The 23722-nt window shown below is 38.2% G+C and overlaps 1 long non-coding RNA gene across 1 annotated transcript in view; it reads left to right on the top strand.

Moving 5' to 3' along the window:
- Positions 1–1617: 1617 nt before the first annotated feature.
- The window catches only part of LOC116183235 (uncharacterized), a 110313-nt gene continuing 88208 nt past the window's right edge, over positions 1618–23722 (top strand). The window contains exons 1-2 of the long non-coding RNA XR_004147807.2: positions 1618–1644; positions 2581–2643. This is a non-coding gene — a long non-coding RNA (uncharacterized LOC116183235). The remainder of the gene's footprint in view (positions 1645–2580; positions 2644–23722) is intronic.

The following is a 23722-nucleotide window of genomic DNA, read 5'->3' as shown; positions in this document are numbered from 1 at the left end:
GGGTTTCCTTTATAGTCAGAAAGAAGAAACCAAATACAATGATACATGTTTACTACTTGACAGTTGTAATGCAATGCTGTACCACATTTTTATTGGAAGACATGAGTAAAATTCAGTATCTTATTACTTCCTTACAGATTTAAATTAACCCTTTTGATTTGTAGTTTATTTTTATTTAGTTTATTTTTATTTGGTGTCAGACCCTTTTCAGTCTCGTTCCAAAAAAAAATTAAAAATCTTGCATGGGAGAGCTGCCAAAATGTTGACAGAATAATGCTCATGATTCTTTTCTCTGAACAAATATTAGACACTTTTGGTATTCCTGTGTTGAAGGTGCCATGGCTGTAAAAACAAAGATATGTTAATATATTATAGAAGGGGAATGGCATTCCATGCTCTTCCCTGATTAAAGTCTAGGCCACATTCTGCCTATGGAAAACTGCCTTTCCATGTTGATTTGTAATTCAGTAAATGCTTGCTGGTCCTGAATAGGTGAAGAATTGAACTATACAACTTTCATTGTAGGTAATATGAAGGGAGATCTTACTGTTTTGCATTAGTCCTTACTCTTACTGGTTGCATTTATTCAAGAAACTTCATGAACATTCCATAATCCTTCTAAGCAATTACTCTAAAAAGTGAATTGCACTTGTCAATGTGACTTTTTTCAAAAGTTTTTACAAAATCATTAAAATTTTGTTTGGAAGTGGCCCCTGGAGGCCATCAAGTCCATCCATCTGCTTGAAGCAGGACTGTTAGCCAGCCTAGATCCATTTTTTCTGAACGTTGAAAACCTCTGAAGCTGGAGATTCCACCTCTGTGAATAATATATTACAGTGCTCAACTATCTTCCTAGTGAAGAATTTTTTCTTAATATCCTTCAATCCTCCTAACTGCAACCACTCCCTGTTGGCCCTTGTTTTGCCATTGGCCATATGTGATGAGAGGTTGTCTCTGTGGTCACTGGAGCTGTGGGCTGCTGTTAGCTTTCTCTCTTAGCCAGAATGAACAAGGCCAGCTCTTTCAATCACTTCTAAGGGGCCAAGCGATGGCCATCCTTACAGCCTTCTACTGGGCCTTACTCTACTCCTCTCAGTCCTTCATGAGCAGCAGAGCCCCAAACTGAGCACAGCTTTCCAGATGTGGTCTCTTCAGTGCAGGTTCTTCTTGACCTGCTGGCTGCACCTTCCTCAGTGTGACCCAGTATTCAATGTGGCTTTCCAGCTTCACAGGGAGGCTGCCCCATGGCTCATATTCACATTGGCACCTGCCGTGGTCCCTGGTACTTTCAGCAGAGCTGTCAGTCAGGCAGCCACTTTCCACCTGTACTTGTGTGTGAGGCTATTCTTCCCCAAGTGCAGAACAGTGCAGTTCTGCTTATTAAGCTTTGGGAAATTGCTCTTTCTCTAGTTCACAGGTTTCTCAAACTGCTGTGAATTAAGACTATACTGCTCAATGTATCAACTTTCCTCCATTTGGTGCTGTCCTTGCATTTTCCAGTAAGTGCATTCTTCTTTATGACCCAGGTTGCTGATGAGGATGAGGAACAATGTCAGACCCAGAATAAACTCCCTGATTTTCATTGTGTTATTGACTGCCATCCAGACTTCAAGCCATTGATTACTGTGAGCCCGCAGTGTCCAGGCAGTTTTTAATATATCTAACTGTTCAGTCAGCTCATAGTTTCTCAGCTTTCTGAGCTTCTGTGGAAGATTGTGTCAAAATTCTTATGAAAGCCTAAGTGGATCATATCTAGTGCTATCCCCTGGTTCAGAGGATGCAGTTCATAATTTCATCATAGAAGGCAATTGTGTCGGTCATGGATGATTTGCACTTGGTAAATTTCTGCTGATTATTCCTGATTAACTCTTTATCCTTCACATACTTGAAAATCTATTTCCTTTTATCTTAATATGAGTTAGTGGAAAAAGTATATCAATATAATCTCTTTGAGACAAACGTACATGAATGCAATGTTGTACTGGCAGCAGCAGAGGTATTTCATGTCCAGAGGAGAGAAGCAGGGATAAGCTGCTTTATTGGTACAGATAACATCTATTTTAATGAGAAAGAGAGATAACTGCATATATGCTAGAGATTAGTCATTGTTTCGCTAAGGTAAGATTTATCCAGAAACTTAGCTTTGAGGAGAGTCCTAGGAATAATATAAAGTCTGTATTTATAATTCACTTGGGAAACATTACACTACATGTTAGATACAGAAGAATTCATTGACATATCAATTATAATTATAGTCCTTGAGCTGTGAAAGCAAAAGTGTAAATCTCCTGATCTTTAATAAGAACAATGATAATTTTCTTTGTTTTAGGGGAAATATTGGCTAGAGATCATGAAATTAAATGTTAATCAGTTGTTAAGTAAATAATTCGGTGCTTCAGGTGAGAACATGTAAACCTTTTTGAGGGAGAAATATACTATCTCAATACATAGAAAGTTGTAATTGTATTCTGTAATGTATTTAAAATTCACCTTCCCAAGTAACTTTAGGGAAACTTCTAAGTCCTTCCTCCATATTGTTTAATTAATTGCCTTTTTACTTCTTCCTATGCCTGTATTAAGGTGAACAGAAACTGTCATTCAGAATGCATGAAGAAAAATGCACAAATGGGTATCAAGTTCCAGGTAACATTTCAAATTCAAAAAAGTCTTGATCTACTCTGCTATTAGAGCATTTCACATTTCCAGCCTGGGGATCCAATAGCATTGTTTACAGTTCCTCTACTCAACACAGCTACATATGCTGCAGATATGTTTCTATGAGTTAGGAGAAACTAAGCTGCTTAAAAGTTTGCCTGAGACCAGTTCCATTTTGTTTTCCATGTATCTTTGCTTTTCCGTGTGTAGGGAGCACTGTGCTCCAGGACGGTTTAGGTGAATGGAGACGAGAGATCTCTGCAGGCTGCTCTTGGGATATCAGGTTTATTAGGGATGGGGAAAGGTCCTGCTTCGAGCTGCCAGACACAGCACGTGGTGAGGCTTGAGGGGATGGGGGAAGGGAGAGATAAGAGGGTGCTCTAGGAGAGGGGAAGTTCCAGGAGAGGGGAAGGAGTTCCAAGAGAGTGTGTGGCCCCTCAGAGACCCCTTATCAGGGTGGGCTGGAACAAGGCTCGGGCCAATGGGGTTACAGGCACTTGATGTTTTAGGGGAGGGTTACAGGTGCAGGGTGAACCATACATTTTGGGGGGTGAGATGGAACAGTGCACTTGACCCCTGGACCCATCCATAGGCAAGGGCATTGTCCGGCTAGCAGAGAGGACTGTTCTCCTGGCTGCATTAGTTATGAATAATTATATTTATCCATCCTTCCCAACATCCATGTGTCTTTGCTTTACTCATCTTTTTTCAGACTTCCAAAGTCCTGAGACTTCACCAAGATTGTTAGGAATTCTTAGTGTATTTTTGCTGCTCTTCAGATGAGATCATTGATTTCTGTGTTGATATTTGCAGGTAAAGAAGTCACTGGATGCTGTGGCATTTTGTTTTGTTTTGTTTTAAATAAGGGTTTCTGAAGAGGAGAGAAATTCACTTTAATATCAGAGTGAGTGAAAAATTTCTCTGGGAAGCCTATTCTACGTGACCCAACTTGAGCAGAATGATTTGACTAGACAACTTGAGAGGTCGCTTCTAACCTTAATGCTTTTGCGATTCCGTGATTTAGCTGTGATTTCCAATTTTGATTGGTCATGTATTTTATGATGTAGCACATTCTAGAAAAAATTGCTTGTGTGGAGTCCAAAGCCTTAATTCAAAGAGATTTTAAGACCTTCTATACTGGACCTAAAATCCACAGCATCAGAGGATAATCGATTTTGGAAGGAACCTAAACAGGTCTCTAGTCCAACCTCATGTTCAAAGTAGGATCAGGTATGAGCTCAAACCAGATTACTTGGAATTTTATATACTTTGTATACTTAAAAATCTCCAAGGAGGGAGACTGCACAACTATTCTGAGTAATCTGTTCCTGTGACTGTCTGCCCTTGTGGTGAAAAAAAATTGCCTTCAGCCAGTCTCAGTCTCAGTCCCAGTCTAAGTCTCAGTCTCAGTCTCAGTCTCAGTCTCAGTCTCAGTCTCAGTCTCAGTCTCAGTCTCTCATTTGAAATGCTTGCTGTGTCTCTTCTTCCCATCATGCATCATTTTGGAGAACCTGTATCCATCATCTCTGTGAGCTCTGTATAGATATTAGATGGCTGCAGCTAGGTTCCTCTGAAGCCTTGTCTCCAAGGCTGAGAAAGCCAAATTAGCTCAGTTTCTAAAATCAAGGTGAATTCTCCAGACCCCTGAGTGTCTTAGTAGCTCTCCACTGAACTCTGCTGAACTTGCTCCAGTTCATCAATGTCTGTATTAAGGGGGGAAAATTGGATGCAGTGTTTGAAATGTGGTCTATGAAATGCTTTTTTCTACTAGCTATGATAATACAACCTAGGATGCTGTGACTTTTTTTTGCTGCCAGGGTATACTGCTGGCTGGCTGCCCAGGGTCCTTTCCACTACAGCTGTTTCCCAGCCAATCACTCCACTGCCTGGCTTTGTGTAAGGGCTCATTTCTTCCAAGGTGCAGGACTTCAGATTTTTCATTTTTGAAATTAATAAAGTTCTTGCTAGTCTATTTCTCTAGTCTGTCTAGATCCCTTTTAACAAAGTCCTGCTCCTAAGCATATCAGCTCTTTCTCCTAATTTGATGCATGTGCAAACTGGATGAAAGTGTGTACAGCCACTTACTTCCAAGTCACTGATAGGTATATTAGAAAGGTCAGGTCCCAGGAAAGACCTCTGTGGTGCTCCACTTGTTGCTAGCCTCCAGATACAGTAGGATGGGCTATCTACTGTCTTCTGAGACTAATCATTCAAGCAGGTTTTCTCATATCTAATTGTCTACCAATACAGACCATAACATCACAAATTGCATACATGTTCTGTGAGAGTCAAGAATATCTCTGAAGATGAAAGTAAATGACATCCACTGCTCTCCCTTCATCCCCAAATCTAGTAATTTTAGCCTAGATGACAATCTACCTTAAATAGATGGTTACCTTATCTACTTCATGTGCCCAGAAACACTCTTGAAAATGATTTGCTTTGTGATTTTTTTCCAGACATCAAAGTGAAACTTCAAGTTCCCTTACCTTTTGACTTTTTTGAAGACTGATACAACATTTGCCCTCCTCCAGTCACGCAGGACCACTTGATCTCTTTGAGCTTTCAAAATAATAGAGAGCAGCCTTGCAAGGATACAGCCTATTGAATCCCATGAGCTTGTGTGGGCTGAATTGTCTCAATTAATCCCTGAGTCCTAATGGACTTCTGCTAGATCTCCATGATCCCTTTCACTAATCACAGAGGTATGGTAGAGAGACAGATGGCATTAAATACATCAATATTATTTATGCCTGCTGTTGCTAAATCACCTGTCTCCTTCAGCAGCTCACATATCCCTTGTTCAGCCTTACAGCCATTTTTCAAATTCTGGGCTCCAGTGAAACCTACACTGAAGCCACTGGAATCAATGCACTTCTTACACTAGAAAAACAAATAAATGTGAGGACCTGTAACAAGATGTTACAGGGTTTACAAGTAGCAAGTAAAATTTTATTAGGTAGCTGTGAAACTTGGAAAATTTAAACCAAAAACTGCAATGTGCTCGTTGTTTACAGTTCTTGCTGATGGGTGTTGTGCAAGTTGTGGTGGCTCTAGGGGTGCCAGAAGCCTTGACTATCCCTGCCCAGCCCTGCCTCAGTAGTGCCACAGCAGAGTCTGGTCTCCAGCTCAGTACAGCCCTGCCCAGCTGTACCCAGTCATGGGTCCACATCCCAGCTGGGCCCACATCCCAGCTCATCACTGTCCCATCCCCAGGGAGGTGCCCAGTGCCCAGAGCTGGGGGTTCCCTGGTGCCCTGTAGCTGCCCTGCTTGTGGCTGGGGTGCCCCAGACCCATGGGCAGCCACTGTTCTTTTGCTGCTCCCTGCCACAGCTTGTCTTTCTAGTGTCTGTCTACCTTTTTGGGGATCCACTCCTATTTTCCTCTAAAAGCAATGAATTCAAACTTCTCTGAAAAAACTGTTACCAGGTTGTTCTGCATCTTCTATCTCAACAGAATATTTTGAGTACACTGCTGAAAATATCTTTCAGTTTTGTTTGACAGGTACTTTCTACCACCTGAGGCATATGCTAGCTGTTTGTGTCATGTAGGGAATCTACTGCATTTTGTATTTCTGCTTCTCAGTTTAGCCCTGTGCTGGGAAAGAGATGGAATCCTAACCCAGGAGAACTTGCTGAAAAGTAGCTTTTAATGCCTTCAGATCTTAGACTCCCTCTTGTCTCCTTCACTTTCTTTGATGATGTCACGTTTTGCAGTGTTAACTTCAGTCTTTGTACTGTAAGCAAGGACCTTTCATTAAACAGGTCAGCTATCATATTGCCTTTTTAGTACTCATCTCAATCATACAGAGACATCTCAACCTCTGGCAGCAATGATGAAGGCAGATGGGCTGTACAGCCTGGCCTTTTCAGCTTTGGAAATGCTTGTGACCCCTGTGCTATGACTACCATGCATCACTCCTCCCCTTCTGATGGCAGTGCTTAACAGGAGACGGAATAAGGACAAACCTTGTAGGATATCTCCATTACACTATCCTTGAATGCCAAACACTCCATCTTCATCCAAGGTAGATAAAAGAAAGATTTTTTTTCTCATTGGGAAGCTCTGATGGGCCTGTTAATTTGCAGTGTTGAGTGATGTGTTTCTCATAGAATAACTTTGCCAACTGTGGATTTGCTGCCTGTGTGCACAAATGAGTTTGTGATTATTCTGAACTTCACTCATCTTGAGACAGGGGTTTCCTTCTTTTCTTTGCACCCTGCCCTGGACTTGGTCTGTTTGGTACAGTGTGCCTGATTCTGCCCTCTGGAAATGAAACAGATGAAACCCATCAGTACAGAAATCTTTTTACACAGCTTCAGAATAAGGCCTTCCACCTATGACTAGCCTTCTGAAGAAGGATAAGCTGTGGGTGCTTAGTAGTTTTGTTCTGCTTGCTGACTGTACATGCACAGGCTAAATCACACTTAGCTGCATAATGAGACAAGCTATAGAGACAAAAATCCCTAAACCTTTTTGCCTTCATATTCTCTTTCAAATGCAAGTGAAGAAGTCTGAATTCATTAGTGGACGAGCTGCAGAACACCCAAGAACATGTCTTGATTAATTTGTTTTGCAACAGTTAGATGTAGAACAATTCATGGAGAATGACAGTGAAGTGGGCGACTCCTAGGGACCCAATACTAATTTTTCACTAAATGCTCAGAATTATGCACATTTTTAATATCGTTATTACCTGTATGCAGTGCAGTGGATCAGAGCTAGACTTCAATATGAGAATCGCAAAATTATCTCCAGTGTTTTTTCCATTTTTATTTGTTATGATCTGTTAATCTCAGTAAACAATGCAATATTTTTTGAGTCTCTTCCTTCTTCCTCTTCCCCTTGGCCTCACATGCCTTCTGGACTCCTTCCCCACCCCTTATAGATTTAGATATTGAAATGATGAAGTTCAGAGGCCTGATAACTTCCTCATTATTGAGGCTGAAGTTCTTGTAAATATTTCTCTCTGCAAAGTACTGTGAGGTAGGGTCTATGCTCTCACTGCACTATCCATTTTGTAGCTTACATTTGAATAAAGACATGTCTGAACATATGATGCACATGCATTGGCTATGCACAAAGGCCTCAGGAGATGTAAAAATACAAGTTGTTGAGTGCTCAGGATTTGTTGTTTTATTTGTTTTGGGTTCTTTTTAATAACAATAAACTGCGAGTAAACACTTTCTGAGGTGCCAGTCTGATTTCTGCTGGCAGCAGAGTGCCAAGTATCTTTCAATAGAGAGCAAAACTTTGACAGCAGAAGTAATAAATATACTATGGGTGTCCAGTATTAATCAGTTAGGTACTCATGCAACAATGGTTTCTTCCTAAGGCCCTCTAACTGAGGCCATACCTTTTTTCTAAAAAAAGAGGATTCTACCAGCCAGACATAGGAGAGATTTTAATACAGAATTTTACATATTGTTCTTATGTTACAGTGATTGACAAGGGTGTTGGCAAGTAAATATCTCCCAGTGCTGCAGCCACCTCACTGGCCAGGATCTGAAGGGGTGTGGAATTCAAACCAATAAGAACATCCAGACAGAGTCTTTCAAATGCCCTATATAAAGGAGGGGTTGGAAAATAAAAGCTCTCTGTGCCAGATGAACATCAGGGGTGAATGGTCTCTGTCTCCTGTTCCCCTCCCCCCTGCCCCATATGTGACCTAACATTCTTACACTGTTTCCTCTGAGTTTTCTGTTCTTCCTCATCAGTATGTTAATGTTCAGGGAAGGCTTTTTCCTTTTCTGAAGGTGTCCATCATGCTCTGCACTTAATTCTAGTTTTCTGCCTATTGCTAATTAATTTTCTTAATGATTATGGCTGCCTGGGAGAAGATATTGTCTTCTTAAGCCTTTTTCAGACCTGCTGAATTTAATGAATGACACTGAGAGTCTCTTTTTTTTCCTACTTGGCTGGACAGGTTCTCTGCTATTTTCCATCTTAGATAACTTGATCTAGTTCTAGTTTCCAATCTAAAATGATAGTCATGTATGTCTAGAGAATAAAATGATATAAAATTAAGTGTATTTATTTGGTTTATTTTTCTTATGTGGTAGGTTGACCCCATATGGAGGCTAAGCCTTCACCAGTCACTCTCATTAAGCCCAGCTGTGGGTGGGGTTTAATCAGAGGGGCAAAAGTGAGATAACTCAAGATAATTCAAGATAAAGACAGCCTAATAGGTAAGACAAAGCTGCAAGCAAAAGCAAACCAAAACAAGGTGTTCACTCACTACTTCTCATCAAGAGGCAGAGGTTTAGTCACTTCACAGAAAGCAAGGCTACATCATGCCTAACGATTCCTGGGGAAGATAAAGGCTGTAGCCCCAAAGGTTCTTCCATCCTCCTCCTTTTGCTGAACTTTTACTAGGGAGCATGTGATATATCGTTTGAAGTATCCCTCTGGTAAGTTTGGGTCAGCTGTCTTGGCTGTGCTCACTCCCAGTTTCTTGCACACCCCCAGCCTACTTATCTGCAGGAGGAGAGTGAGAAGAAGAAAAGGAAAAAAACCCACAAAGCCCCCTCCATGTTGTACAAGCAGTGCTCAGTGATAACCAAAACACTGGTGTGTTATCAACACTGTTTTAGCTTTTAATCACAAATTCCCAAACTCAAAACACACACCATACAGGCTGCTATGAAGACAATTAAGTCCATTCCAGCCAGGCCCAGTGCAGCTTATTAAACTTTTGAGACAAATAGTATGTGCAGAAGGATTTAATTAAGGTATTATTTTTTGTTTGATTCATAATCATGAGTAATTTCAATTGAAACCCAGCTTTTTTTATTTTGATAGCATGTATATTTTATTTTGTGCTAGATGGTTGAGAAATGGTATTTTTACTGGGTTTATTTTTTAGAACTTCTGGAAAAAAATGTAAATTTTAGTGTTCCCTTCATTGACTGAGTTCACTAACTCAAACATGCTGCTAAATAGAGGTGGATCAAAATTCACCTGCAATCATCATTGGTCAGATTTTCAGGCCTTAAAAATTCAAAAATGTCTTTCAGTGCTGGATTCTTGGTAAAGAAATCTCTCTGCCAAACTGAAGTAATGCAGTCAACTTCTGGACAGATCCTTATTTAGTATTTCCTTACTTCAAAAGTTCTCAGCAGGTGAAACAGGAAGAGAAGATAGACCAACAGCATTTATCAGGCAAGAGAGTAAAACCTGAGCTTTGGAAGAAAGTAAAATACCATAGTTTTAATTAAATATTAAAGCCAGTATAATTTGTCCTGCATTTAATTAATGCATCGCACTGACTTTCTTGTGTTCCCTTTATTTAGAGATACATGGTTTACTTCCATGGCTTTTAGATTTTGGAATTAGAAAGATCCATACCCTGAAGCAGTATTAAAATTAAGTCTAAGGGAATGCCTAGGAGTGCTCTCTGTGAGAAGACCACTTGCAGATGTTTTGCTTTCTAGATGACTTTGTGGCTTACAAATTACAGAAACAAAAATGGACTCTAGTATGAACAGGTCACCAACAGGCTGTGACACAGCTGCTTTTTTGACATCTGGAATATGTTGTAAAATCACAATTCCATTTCGCATTTGTAGATCAGAATATATTCCTGTTGTGTCACTGAAGAGGGGAGAGAAACATCCAGAAACATCCAGAAAGCCACATGTGGTGTCAGGGAGAGAAAGTGCTGCTGCTTTCTCTGCTGTGTGATTTCATCAGGTGTTTTATTGTGAATATGAGCTACTGCATCAGCAGTGAGGCAAAATAGGTGGTGTGGAGAGAAGTAAAATGAGTCAGCTTACATCAGCTGTGAAAGTATCTAAGTTGTCTTACTTCACTGAAAGTTTGGCCTTTATTTCTCAGCAAAAGACTGAGTAGCTGCTTAAAAAGATGGAAGTCCTCCATAGCACAAACATTGAAGGACTATGAGCAGGACAAGCCTCACCAATGGAGTAGCAATTTGTAAATATTATGGACTTAGTCACTGCATTTCCACAGATGAGGAGAATTCCTTTTCCTTCCTTTCTGTAAGATGGTGAACATTTTACAAATTTGTGCCTTGCTATCAGGAATGTCACACTAATATGATTTTAGTTTCATAGATCTATAACTGGGGTGATTTTTGGTTTGATAATGGTAATTTTTTTTGTTTGTTTTTAAGAACCTTTTGTAAATACTTGAATCTGGGACTTTGGCATGTAAATTCTGTATAGTAGTTCTTCCTTAAAAGATTAGTTGCTTCATTTGCTATAATTGTAGCATTTTGCATCCTCCTTTTACACTGGCTCTTGATGATTAAATGGAAATTTGAATTTCTCATATGTCCGAACTTTCAGCTTTGTGGTGCTTTTATTGGTATAAAATAGAACACATGTTCTGAACTTTTAAAAAGCATTAGAAGGGTTTCTGAAACTGTTTCTATATGTTTTGACAGAAATGCCCCAAATTTTCATTTGTAATTCACTCTGAGTTTCAAGTCACTTGTTGCTGAGAACTTGGGAAATCTCCTAAAGATTAACTTCTCTAGTGAAAACATTTCAAATTCTCCATATTTGGTAGGGCAAATAATGGAGGGTGTTGGAGTTAGCCACAGTGTATTGTAAAACTATAACATAAAGCAGAGAAAATGGAAATTATTTTAATAAACCATATAGATAGAAAATGTCAGGTAAATAAAAAAGATAAAGTTTCCCATAGTAGTAATTGCTTGGCTATGCTGAGTGATTTATATAACATTGTTGCTGTAGTAATGCATGCATACAGTTATTTGTAAAGTGTGGTCAGTTTAGTTAAATGAATATAGCTCTGGGTACGATAACCTTGTATTATCTTTACTTCTGCATATTGAAATGCTTGCCTTTACTGTTGCACTAAGTCTGTTATAATTCTATTGGATTAAAAAAAATAAAAAGGTGTTGAAGAGGTAGGGCAGGGATAAGGAGCATAAAAAACCAGCCCAGCAGGTGATAAAATTATAAACTTCAACAGAAATGAAAATAAACTAGGCTTTAGTGCTGTAGGATTGTGTGTTTTGTGTTGGTGCTGACTTCTCACTCAGCAGTTTTCTGATAGGTAAAATCATGTTGCACATGAAACACATAGGTCAAGAAGAAACTCTGCAAAATTATTTTTTTATATGGTGATGCATGTAGTGAATCTCTTGGAATCTCATAATTTTAAACTGTGTCATGTCCATAATTCTTTAGTGATACTTAACTAAATTACTGAACTGGTTATGGGATGTCTAAAAGTGGATGAGAACAAAGCATTAGTAGATATGCTTTCGGCCTTCTAGCTGTGGTTCACAGGAATTTTGCTATGGTCTACACTCTTATAACCTACCCAAAATTGTATTTGTACTACTGTGCTCTTAAATGTCACAGTTTTCCTAATGGTCAGTTCCATGACACTTAGATATGTTGCTTTTACATAGTGGATATACCTTGCCATTCACTCAAATATTTGTGGAATAAAGTATTTTTCAACCTGAAAAATAGTGCAGAACATTTTCCTAAACTCAGTGGACATTGTTCTTTACAGCTTTACATTTGCTAGCGTAGTTAAGAGAACATCTACTTTTGTATCTTCAGGCACAAGAGCAAAACAGAAATACTTTACTGGGTTGCGTTTGGGTTTGTTTGATTTTTTATTTTTGATAGAAAAGTCTCAGCATTCAGGGATTTGTCAGCCTGTGTATTTTCCTATCTTCTTTCCCTTTTTGCTGTACTTATAAAACAGCGTTTTGCACAAATAGAGGAAGCCATCACAACACAGGTATCAACTGTCATGTTGATGACTGCTAAAATAAAGAGTTCAGTATCTCAATAATTTAATGTAATAATATCGATTAAATGTAAACCAGCCCTGCACTTTGAGCATTGGCACATGCGAGTGGACATGTAGGGTAAAAAATGACAGAATAATGACTCTTGAATTTTCAAACATTCATATGCAGACCACAAATCCTTTCCCACATGTTACCCTAGATCCAGAGTGTACAGCAAAATCAGCATTTTGTGGTCTCTGATTCATCTTTGCTTTTTGTAATAGAGAAGCATTTCCTGTGACAAACCTCAGAATCCTCTTTTGTCTCCTTCCTCAGGGGAGGATCCTAATATGCCATTGGTGATCTTAAAGTCAGCTTTCTTCACAAGGACAAGAGCATGTGTCACTGGACTTACAATCTCATTTTGAAAAAATCCACACAATTAAAGCAGGGAGAAGGGAACAGCTCCTGAGTGCATAGAATTTAGATGCCTCAAACCATTAAGTTTGGAGACATATGCTAATTACTTCACCTTCCATTGAAAGCCAATGACCATTGTCTTTCAATGGAAGGTGCACAGAAGCCAGGTAATGACCACAGAAGTGCTCCAGAGAACAGAAATGCCTCAGTTTTGGGGCAGGAGCTGGAAGTAAGCTGTGTTTGCCCTCTTTTTTTCTACACAAACACATCACTAGACACACCATCTTCTTCCATGTTATGTCTTGGCTTCATACTTTAGCTATTTCTTTACTACCAATAGCCTTTGTTTCACAAAAAAAATATCTGGCCATGTTTTTGGATTTGCTTTATGCATAGTGAGAGCTGGGTCAGTTCTGTGTAGAGGATGGAGCTGAGGCTCTAGTTTTACTCAGGTGTGGCAAGCACATTTCTCTCCCCCTCAGGATTTTGCATAGAGGTGCACAGAGAGAAATGAAAGAAAAAACAATTTCTATTTCTACTCCTTGTTTTTCCTATGTGGAATGTGTTTGGAGAATTGTTTACCTGGAGTGAGTGCTTGATTGGATTCTGGTGAGGATTGTTTGAGCCTGATGGCCAATCCAATCCACCATGTCTGCACTCTCGAGAGAGGGTCACAAGGTGTGTTAGGATTAGAGGTATAGTTAGAGAAAGTAGTATATAGTTTTAGTATCTTCCTTTTAATATAGTATACTAATGTATTTTAGCATAGTTATAATAAAGAAATCATTCAGCCTTCTGAATTGAGTCAGACATCACAATTTCTTGCCATTGGGTTTGCCTGCATTTACAATACTCAAGATACAATCATCCTTTTTTTCAGGACAGACAGAATATCATACATACTCAAAAACCACCACTACCTATTGTATAATCTCTCACAAATTATAAGCAAGTTTATTGTAAGTGATAAGGAAATCCTCAAATTACTCTTTGGAGAAACCAAAAAAATGAGTGAGATTGCAGTGACACACATAAAGCTTTGCAGTTGGATGTTCTTGCTTGTGGTGAGCTCAAGGGATGGGGACTGTCCAGTTTGTAAACTCTCCTATGGGACAGAGACTGAGCTTTAAAGAAGAAAAGAATGAATTTGAGGAGCTGTGAGAAATGGACTGCAAACTCTTCCCTAGAAGGCTGTAGGTAGAATTGTTTGCATCAATATTTTGTCCAAGTCAGCTGGTGAAGCAGGGTTTAGGACCCAGCAGAGTGAAGCAAAATGGAAAAAACAAGCACATGAAAAAATAAATAGAAGCTGACTGAGAAATCAAGGAAATACTTTAGTGACTGAAAGGATTTTTTCCAACCTTAGACAGTTTATTTTGTTTACTTGTAATAAAAGCAAGGGTAATATCATACTCCATGCGAAAAACAGGAGGTCAAGGAGAGGCCAGTGGCCTGCAGAGAGGAGATGTCTGAAACAAAGAGCATCAGTTTGGCCCTCTGAGCAGTTAGATTGGTATCCACACCTTCAGGGCTGGGACATTCTGGGTGTAATGCTCTCTGCATTGCAGCAGCAATGCATGACACCAGTAATGCAGTACCCCAGGTGCTGCTAGAAGTCACTTTTTCATTGGCTCTTTAAACTGCCATCACATATGAGTAGGAAAGACTAAGCCCATTGCTTAGGGTTCTGGAGGAATGAGAGATGTTGCAGGCTTCTCTTCAGAGGGTAGAGCAGAGAATCCACATACCTCCTATTAACAATGGAGGTAATGGGAATGCTTGTCCTTCTCCACTATAACTTTGAATCTTGCTGTGGATTTTTCCTATGTGACTTTTATTAGAGTTTCCCAAATAAAATATTTTGAAAAATTCAGGCATTCAAAACATAAAAAAAACCAGCCAAAACCCTAAATACAGATGGAAAAACCCAATAACCCAATGAAGTCACCTAAATTTGCTTCTGTCTCTGGGAAGATTTTATGGTTTTATGGGTTTTTTTCTTCTTCTTTATTTTTTTTTTTTTTTTTTTTTTTTTTTTTGGTGGGGGGGGGTTCTTTTTCAGGTGTAGCATTTATGGAGAATATTTGTTTTGGACAGAAATTCTTTCTTTTATGTAGCCACACATTTTACTTGAAAAAAAATGTTCAATCATGATATGTAGAATGTTTTCATTGAGATAAAACTCTGATGTACTCTGCTATTTTCTCAAAAGTTGAGTATCTATATTTGTTTTAGCAATTTTTTTTTTACGCTTTCTGCTAGGTCTTTCTTTTGCTGCTAGTTTCTGATCCAAAATCCAGATAATTGACATAATGCTTTGTGAACCATTTGGAGATTTTATGCTTCAACAAGAAGGAAAAATTTGGTGTTTAAATATTTATAAGAAACTGAGTGCTCCTGCTGGAATAGGTGTTATTATTTAGTTTGTAGACCAAATGGTGATTGACATTGTTAGTATGTGTTTGAAGTAGAGCCTAAGACTCCGTGGCAGCTCTTTTGTGGTAGCATGTCTTTATAAACAATTTTTGGTTTTTTTGCACACTCTCCAGCATTGATGTTCTCTATTCTGGCTGGGGACTTTAAATAAGAAATAACAAAATACCTTGAAGGAGCTGTTCTCATGGTGTTAGTTAACTTAGCTGAATTAACTCACCATCACAAAATGTACTTGAAGAGAAGAGAAATTAAATATTGTTTGACTGCTGCATGTTGAAAACTGCTGTTAGTAGCTGAAGGCTTCATAGTGTTCTATAAAGAAGTAACCTATCGTAGTTATCATTGTGCATGGAACAATTAATTATGGTGAAGTGTTTGCTCACCTAAGGCTGAAATTGCCAGTGATGCATTTCTTGGAGCAACTCTACTAGGAAGATAGTTTTTATAGGCACGTAAAAGATACCAGGTATGGGGGTAGCCACAGAGCAACAACACTGAGAGTGGTGTGCTGTCATAAAATGTATGAAGGAGCAAAGGGAATGGGACAGAGGCAGAAAAGGACCATTAATTTTCCTGTACTGTTGGCAGAAGAACCATACTGATAGATGCATACGGCTCTCCTTTGCTCCAATTTGAAGAGCAATCAAGAGAATGCACTTTCTGGAAGTGTGTTTCTGTGGTGATAAGTCTGTTAACTTCAAAAAAAAAAACAACACCCCAAAGAGAGCTGTGATTCAAAATGTTCTGCAGGTGATGTCCCTTCTGTCCCAGAAGCACCATTTTCAACACTACTGCCTCTTTGTTCATGAGGCTATTAAACAGAGGAAAAAATCAATACATAATTTATCTTTCCACATGTGGCCAAGTTCAACAAAGTGAAAGAAACTGATAGTAACTGAAGAAAAAAGCAATGGTTTTGGGTGTTTTGCTGGGAAGGAAATTCAGTTTTTATAAAAGCAGTTTTAATGTGTTTTGGTATCTGTTGCATATGTCAATGTCATGTGAATGTTGCATGCATACATTTGATAGCTGGCCTTGTGCAGAGGTTTCAGGAAAAAAAATCAGGACTGATGTGCACTACTAGGAATGGGAGGTGATAACAGCAACATTATTCTAACCAAGAGTGTAAATATTTGTTCCAGAACATTAAAAGCTCAGACTCAAGTCTTCCTCTGTCTAATGAGGCTTTAAAACTCATGTTTTGCCTTCCAAGAAAAAAAAAAAAATCATCTCCAGAGAGACAGGTTGGTTTTTTTTGTCTTGTATCTTTATTATCTTCTGGATTCACCTCCATGAGTGTGATGTGGTGGCTGAGGAACAAGATACAGCTCCATGGATATTCTGTATGCAGGGGTGTTTGTCTGGGAAAGGAAATAAACTGGAGGATCTCCTGGTGGTTTCTTCAGAGGCTTTTTGGACTTTGGATTCCTCAGAGTTTATGGACTCATGAGCTACAAATTTTGCGGAGCTCCTGAACAACCTATGGAAAGAGGAGGGCTGTCAGCTCTCCAGACTTTTAAAAATCCCTGCTGCTGCTAAGAGAAGGGCTTCCTCATAACTGTCTGACAAGGACTGTGCCTAATGAATGAGTAGTCCTATAATTGTGTCTATTGCAAATGATCATTTCACTGCCAGCTATAAAACATTAGGAATTGTAGTTTGTGCACAGTGTGTGCTCTGAAGCTTGTTGGCTAGAGTCAAAATTAAAATGGTTTGTATTTTGTTCAGCTCATTGTATTTTATGCAGCAAAAATGTTTAACAGCATTTAGGCTATTGTGAAAAATGCTATTGTATTTATTCATCTTTGCATGTCTCTGACTGTTCAGGGGCATGGGAGACATATGCCCGGTGTATCTTGGAGTTTCTCTTCAGTTCTGGGCAGCTGGTGCTGCAAAAGTCAGGTCAGTTTTTCTGGCAGTCAGTTGCTATGACATTATCACTTTACCTGCAGGATTTCCTCATTTAGGTGTGTTGTTTATTGCTATGTGGGATCTTGAGAGCTCACTGTAATTGCGGCTCTCCAACACAAATAATTTGACTATGAATCTTAATCCTTGCAAACACAATATGAAAGCTGAAGTGTAATAGTTCTTTAATATGATATTATTATAAGATATATATATATATTATTATATATATAAGATATATATATATTATTATAAGATATAATATGATATTATCTAATTCCCTTCACTGGTGTTTTGAATCAAGGTAAGCACACTCATTAGACTGGCAAACTGATGTTCTGAAATGGGTCAGGAGCATGGAATTTATGCCAGACCTTCACTCCAGGCCCTGGCTATGACCATGTTTAAATGTTGCAAGTGGAGTTTACTGGTTTGGGCTTTGCAAGTATCTGAGGATATTTCGAGGACAAGATATTCAGATTTGGAAATTGTTGGAAAATGAACCAGTGCCTATACTTTATCATACAGCCTTAAATGCTTGAAGAAAGAATTTTCTCCATTTCTCATATTTGCATTTTAGGATTTTTCAGACTGAGTGACTTGATGCCAACATTCAACTCATATTTATAGTTCTGCTTTAACAATAGCATGATCTCAGCTCAGTGAGTGCAGAGTTTATTCTGCATGCTTGAGTCTCTGAATTACGACTGAAGTAATTTAGACCTTCCAAATAGGCTTCAAATATTTTCTGTGATATTTAGGGTTGTGGTTGAGTCCACTTAACTGATGTATGAGAACTTCCTGTATCCAGCCATGATTAGAAGATTATAGCACTTTCTTTTCCAATTAAGAAATTTATTGCCATGAAATTATCAAATGGGAGTTGATTATTTAGGGAGCGCATCAATATGTGCCCCTCCAAGCATTTGCATTGGTTTCCCTCTGTGTTCAGGTGTCAGCATTTTAAGCAGACAATAGTTGAACATTGATCTTGCCCTCTGAAGCAGTGTGTACATTAGCAGTCAGTTATCAAGCAGGAAAATATATTTCTGAAGCAACCTTCAGGGCTGTCTCCATTCACAGTGATCTTAGTTTTCAGGGTGATCATGATGCGCGTGAACCAGGTATCTTTCAGAGGAAGCTAATCCAGAATAACTCCTCAGACACTGGAGGCCCTTTGGAACAGCCAAATGTTCTAACCAAGAAATATGCCAGCTCATCATGAAGTACCTAACATAGACCAAGAGGTTCTTGAACCACTGAGAACTCTTTCAATATGGTGGAGATGTTCTTGCACTGTATTGAGGACTAAATGCCATCTGTATCTATCCTTATCCAGTTCTCAGTGCTTTGTTTTGACTGATGCTCCTTCTTCATTCACCTACACTTTTCCTGGTGTATAACCTTCTCTGCTTTTGCCTGTTTTACCTTCTGCTCCCTTGGTCCTTTGTCAAATCCCTTTTAAATATTCTCACAATTTTAAAAATTATTTTTTTTCTCCCTACCACTCCTCTTCTCCTGTGTCAAAGTCATATGTAGTCTTTTAGTTGAGACATACTGTTCAAAAGACATATGTTACAGCCAGGCCCTATGACCTGTCTAATGCAGCAGATGAAAACAGACTGTGCTAGCCTCTTCCACTGGTATGCCCTAACCAGGTTTAGATGGCTATTTTATCTGGTGTCTGATGCATAGTCTCTCTTTTTTAAAATTATTTTTTGCCCTCAATAAGGCTGGAATGATTGTATCGCTGAAATGTGTTAGTCACACAACAAAATTCACATTGCTAAATTGATGTGCTAGAATCAGGAGTGTGTCCACATATGCAAAAATTAGAGAGGCTAGGTACTCTCTGCCATTTGTTTTATCCTAACAGGCCATGATTAGCCTTTTATTTGACTGAATAATCACTAGAACTCTGCTATTTATCCAAAACATGGTCTTGGAGAAGATGCAGAAGTTATGTGCTCCATTCTAAAGAAAATCCCAACCAGGAACTGGCAATTGAATCACTAGCTACATAAAACATTTATCTGTTTTTTGAATCTTCTTGGGCCTATCAATGAAACCTAAATAATAAATTAATGATGCTTTAATGTCTGTAGGTTCTGTGTCTGACACGGTTAAGGTAAAAAAACTATAATGTCCATTTGCCATGCAGAGTGAAAAATGCTGGTTTGTAAGGGCTTTCTCTTTCAACACAATAGCACAGCCTACTTTAAAAGCGAGTTGCTTGCTTTGAGATATTTTGTATCTTTGTAGCCCTTTGATTTTATACAATAGCCTGCATCACTCACAGAGGTTAACAAACTGAGAGAGGCTAGAGAGAGCCAGAGCACAGGCAAAGTTTAATCAGCTCCGCCAAGCCTGCCAAGTGTTGTTTGTAGGCATGCACCAGTTTAGTACATGCAAATGAGTTCTGAACCTTTTTGTGTCTCAGACATGTCAATTTAAGGCATGCGTTTCATGATAGTGCTGCTGTTCCAAACTGTCTTAAAATATTGTAGGGAAGGATAAATGCGGTCAGTAGAAGAATTTCACAGCCCTTACATATAGCAAATTCTAATTCATTAAAAAAAATTTTAATAAGAAAACTATACTCATGAGAAAATGTTAAGGTACTTGCCATGCTGCTGAGCTTAAGTGGACAAAACAGGAAGAGGGATGGAAATTGCTTGTGAATTATATCTGTGGCACTGGGGTCGTAATCAAGAATGACTCCACCACTAGTAAATTCTGCTGTGCCAAGCTTTGACATTAAAACATAGGGAAGGCAATAAAGTTTTCATTTTACTAGTATAAGGCAAGACAATAGTCATTAATTGTTTGATTATTGTGCGAAAAATAACTAGCCCCCTGAGTGAATGTTAAGGTGTTGGAGATTGGAAATTGCACACTATTATAAAAGATAGTGGTTCTGGAGGCTTTTATAGGTTGTTGAACCTTGTTTTTCCATCAAATTTCAGGCTCTTCTAGTACTTTGCTGAATTTTCTATTTATTCATTATGTTAAGACACATTGAGGGACAAACTAACAGAAGATAGTACAGGTGCTCTTTGAGGAACACAGAGGCAGTTTGTGTGGATTGTGGTTATCATGTGCAAGAGAATCTCAGGATGTCACTGCTCTGGCATGCCTAAACAGAGACACTGGCACCTCAGATGATAGTGCTCCAGCTTTCACTGATATTGGATGTACTGTGCTGCAGAGTATTCAAGAGGAACATCATTGTCTGCTTACTGTTTGGAAAGAGGTAGAAGCTTTTCATGTTACTTAATTCTCAGCAGCCTTCTCCACCCAAAATATAGCTGTAGGAAATCAGAAATTTTGAACTGCACTTCTGCTGCTCTGATAGCTGTCGATTTGTCCTGAATATTTTTTTTGGCAATGCTTGCCAGTTGCTGCCAGTTGTTAGAAGTTGTGATTAACAGAGTGTTACTAAGATTCTAAGCAACCATTATGTGAAAATGTTACTGTCTGAGTAGTAGGGCATGGTGTCTCATTTATAATCTTACATTTTTCTTCTGAATGGTGTTTTTAGGTGCACTAGGACTCTATATGGAAATAGATATTAATAAGAAAAATGGGCAAAACCACTTTTATATGTAAGCATTAAAAAGAGTTTCTAGAATATTGATTTAGTAAGAAAATGACAAAGTTTTGTGGCCTTTCTTTTGAAAAACCAAAATAGATGCATATTAATTGATTAGTAGTTAGAAATAATTAACACTTGAATATCCAAAACTCGTTTATGTAATTGATCCTAATCACACTGCCACAAAGCATAGGATTATGTTTTACAACTCCTTACCGAATTATATAGATCCAGAATATAAAATTGCAATGCCTTGACCAGTGTAAATTATAAGTGCTCATTTAACTGCCTTTCCAATTTTGACTGCTTATAAGATACAATATTGTTTGGAACTTGAAAGGTTCAATGGTTTGTTCTTGCTTTATTTATATTCTTTCCTACTATATGAAGGTATTGGTGAAAGTTGTATAATTCTATTTTGTTAATATTTAAAATATTAAAAACCTCCAAACTGATATTAAAATGCTGCATCATCTTGTCTTTATTATGTAGACTAATTTCACATTTTCTTGTTAAGATTGAGCTGCTTCATGGTTTTTCTTTCTATTTTTTTACCTACTTTTTCATTCAATTCTCTAGTTACTTTTGCAGATCAAGAGCTAATCGACTCTGTCTCACTTTTTAAAATATTCATGCTTTTTTGGACTTATTGGCTAGAACAATGTAAAGCTGTTAGGGAAATACTCATCATTAAATTAATTTCATTTTCTTAGTATGTTTTAGGAATTACTAATTTAGGATGACTTCTACTGTTGGAGCAAGAGCCAATAAAACTTATGTCTAAATTAGCAAGTTGCAAATACTCTATAGCAGGTTTATTTGGTTCTTTTACCAGAAAGTGAATCGAGAAATGTACCATGCTTATCCTATTTGCTATCTAACCTTATACAGTTTTTTATATTTTTTGTGTAGTCCAGTGAGTGTCATTGTTGGGCATAAACTAAACCTGAAGAGTGAATGTATATGCGAATCCTGGTAGTTTATGCATAGTCACCATGAACAGTTTTAATAAGCAATTAATTAGATTTTATTCTAACTGCAGCAGGTCACAAGCAATTTTACTTACCACTTCCCAAGTCCTGTTTGAACATGTATCATTACTGTTGTATTGCATTTCATTATAAAGTATAAGCTGTGACTGGGTGAAAACATAAAATGGACTTGAGCTGGATGTGGCAGTACTTATCCTCATAGATGTTTATTCTTACCTTGGATACAACATGGAGGCAAGGAACTGAATTAATTTAAAGTTTTCTTATTCTGTGCATAAGACTGGAGCTAAGAGAAAACTTCAGATGCCTTAAAGACGTTGTTGATTCATTATTTAATCCAATCTTTTCTTCATTTTACTTCTAAATACTTAAAAAAAAATGCAAGAGTTAAAATCTTGAAAACTCTCACTATACTAAAAACAAGCTATATTAGATATATGGAAATCTAATTCCCACTTTTGTAGATTAGTTAGAAAAGCACTAAGCTTAAATGACCATTGAGAACGAGATTTTACTGGTTTCCACAAATACAAGTGAAGGAAAGTAACAACAGTAACATTGTGAAAACAGTTCAGTTTGGAAAAATGGATAGCCACTTATAAATGGATAAATGGAGCTGAGAAGAGATGTTTACAATCAAGATATGACATATAAAACTGAAGAAGAAACAAAGAGAGTGAAAACAGATTCTTCAATGAATTTCCCCATTAAAATATAACATCTTGATTTATCCAATGGGAATAAAGTGAATTGTTTTCAAATAATGCTTACTATAAAATCTGGGTCTAAGGGCACTTTATTTTAATCAGCATAATCAATCCCTTGTCCTTGCAGGAGGAAGCTCAAACAGATTAGAGATTTATGGCCCTGAGTTAGGCATGTCATTTCATTCCTGGAGGAAAGACCTGTCCTAAGGCTGGAATTCAGCAAAACTTCCTCATCAGTGCACAGAGGAGCACAGAGAAAAGTGACACAATCTGCTTTAAACCAAGATGAGTGTCTCTTCTTCCAGCTAAAGCAGAAACATTGTATACAATAACTTTGAATAGGTGTTCAAAATTATCCAGAAATATCTCTTGATCCCTGACAGACTTCAACAGAAAAAACCTTAATTTTAGATCAAGTGTGTTTATGGCAGTCAAGTCTTCTGCTAATAAGAGGGGTATATTTCTCCAGAAATGAATTGTACTTTTTTGCTCTGCAAAAGAACATCAACATTGCTTTTTAAAAATATATCTAATAATCTTAGAACACTTTATCCTTTGTGCCTAGTTGAAGGCACTTACAATGTACCCAGAAACGAAATGGTGATTTCAGGGACAAATAAAGTTCCTGTAGTGGGGCTGAAAAACTGATTATAATAAATGTGACTAGACTAGATCCATCAATGCTTACATCACCTGGGAGACTTTGCCTGGGGTACATTTTAAAATAGAGACACTTTGCTCATGAGAATGGACACTTACTTGGTAACTCATGTATGGTGGCATTAGGGAGCATTCTGTGGCTTAGCCAATGGATCTTTTGGGTTTTTCTCCTTGAGTTGTGGAGACTAGGGTCTTACATTATGTGATGTGGCAAAATTGCAGGTAGACATAGGACGATTTGGCCACTGTTTGTGAACACACAAATGATTTAAGGCTAACTGATCACATGGCTAGCTTTTCCCAGGTCCTGCCGCAAGTTTTGTGTATGTTTGGCAAATTGTCACATGAAGAGACCTCCAGGTTAGCTAAACCAAACATTTTTCATTCATACAATCTCACCACTGCATGAAAACATACCCTACTGACCTAGGAATCAGTCACAGAAACAAAATGTTTCTAATATTTCATGTAGCAAGGCTTTTCTTCAGCATTGTGTTTCCTTCATCATCAATAAAAAGATAGGGCTAGAACACCTCTCATAATAATTCACCTTCCTTCCATAATAGACTTTTTTCCCCTTCTAAGTAGATTTTAGCTGTATGTTTTAAGC

This window comes from Lonchura striata, chromosome 1, assembly GCF_046129695.1.
Source record: "Lonchura striata isolate bLonStr1 chromosome 1, bLonStr1.mat, whole genome shotgun sequence".
Taxonomy (NCBI): domain Eukaryota; kingdom Metazoa; phylum Chordata; class Aves; order Passeriformes; family Estrildidae; genus Lonchura; species Lonchura striata.
The sequence above is the reverse complement of the archived record's forward strand: the minus strand, read 5'-3'. Positions and strand labels throughout refer to the sequence as shown.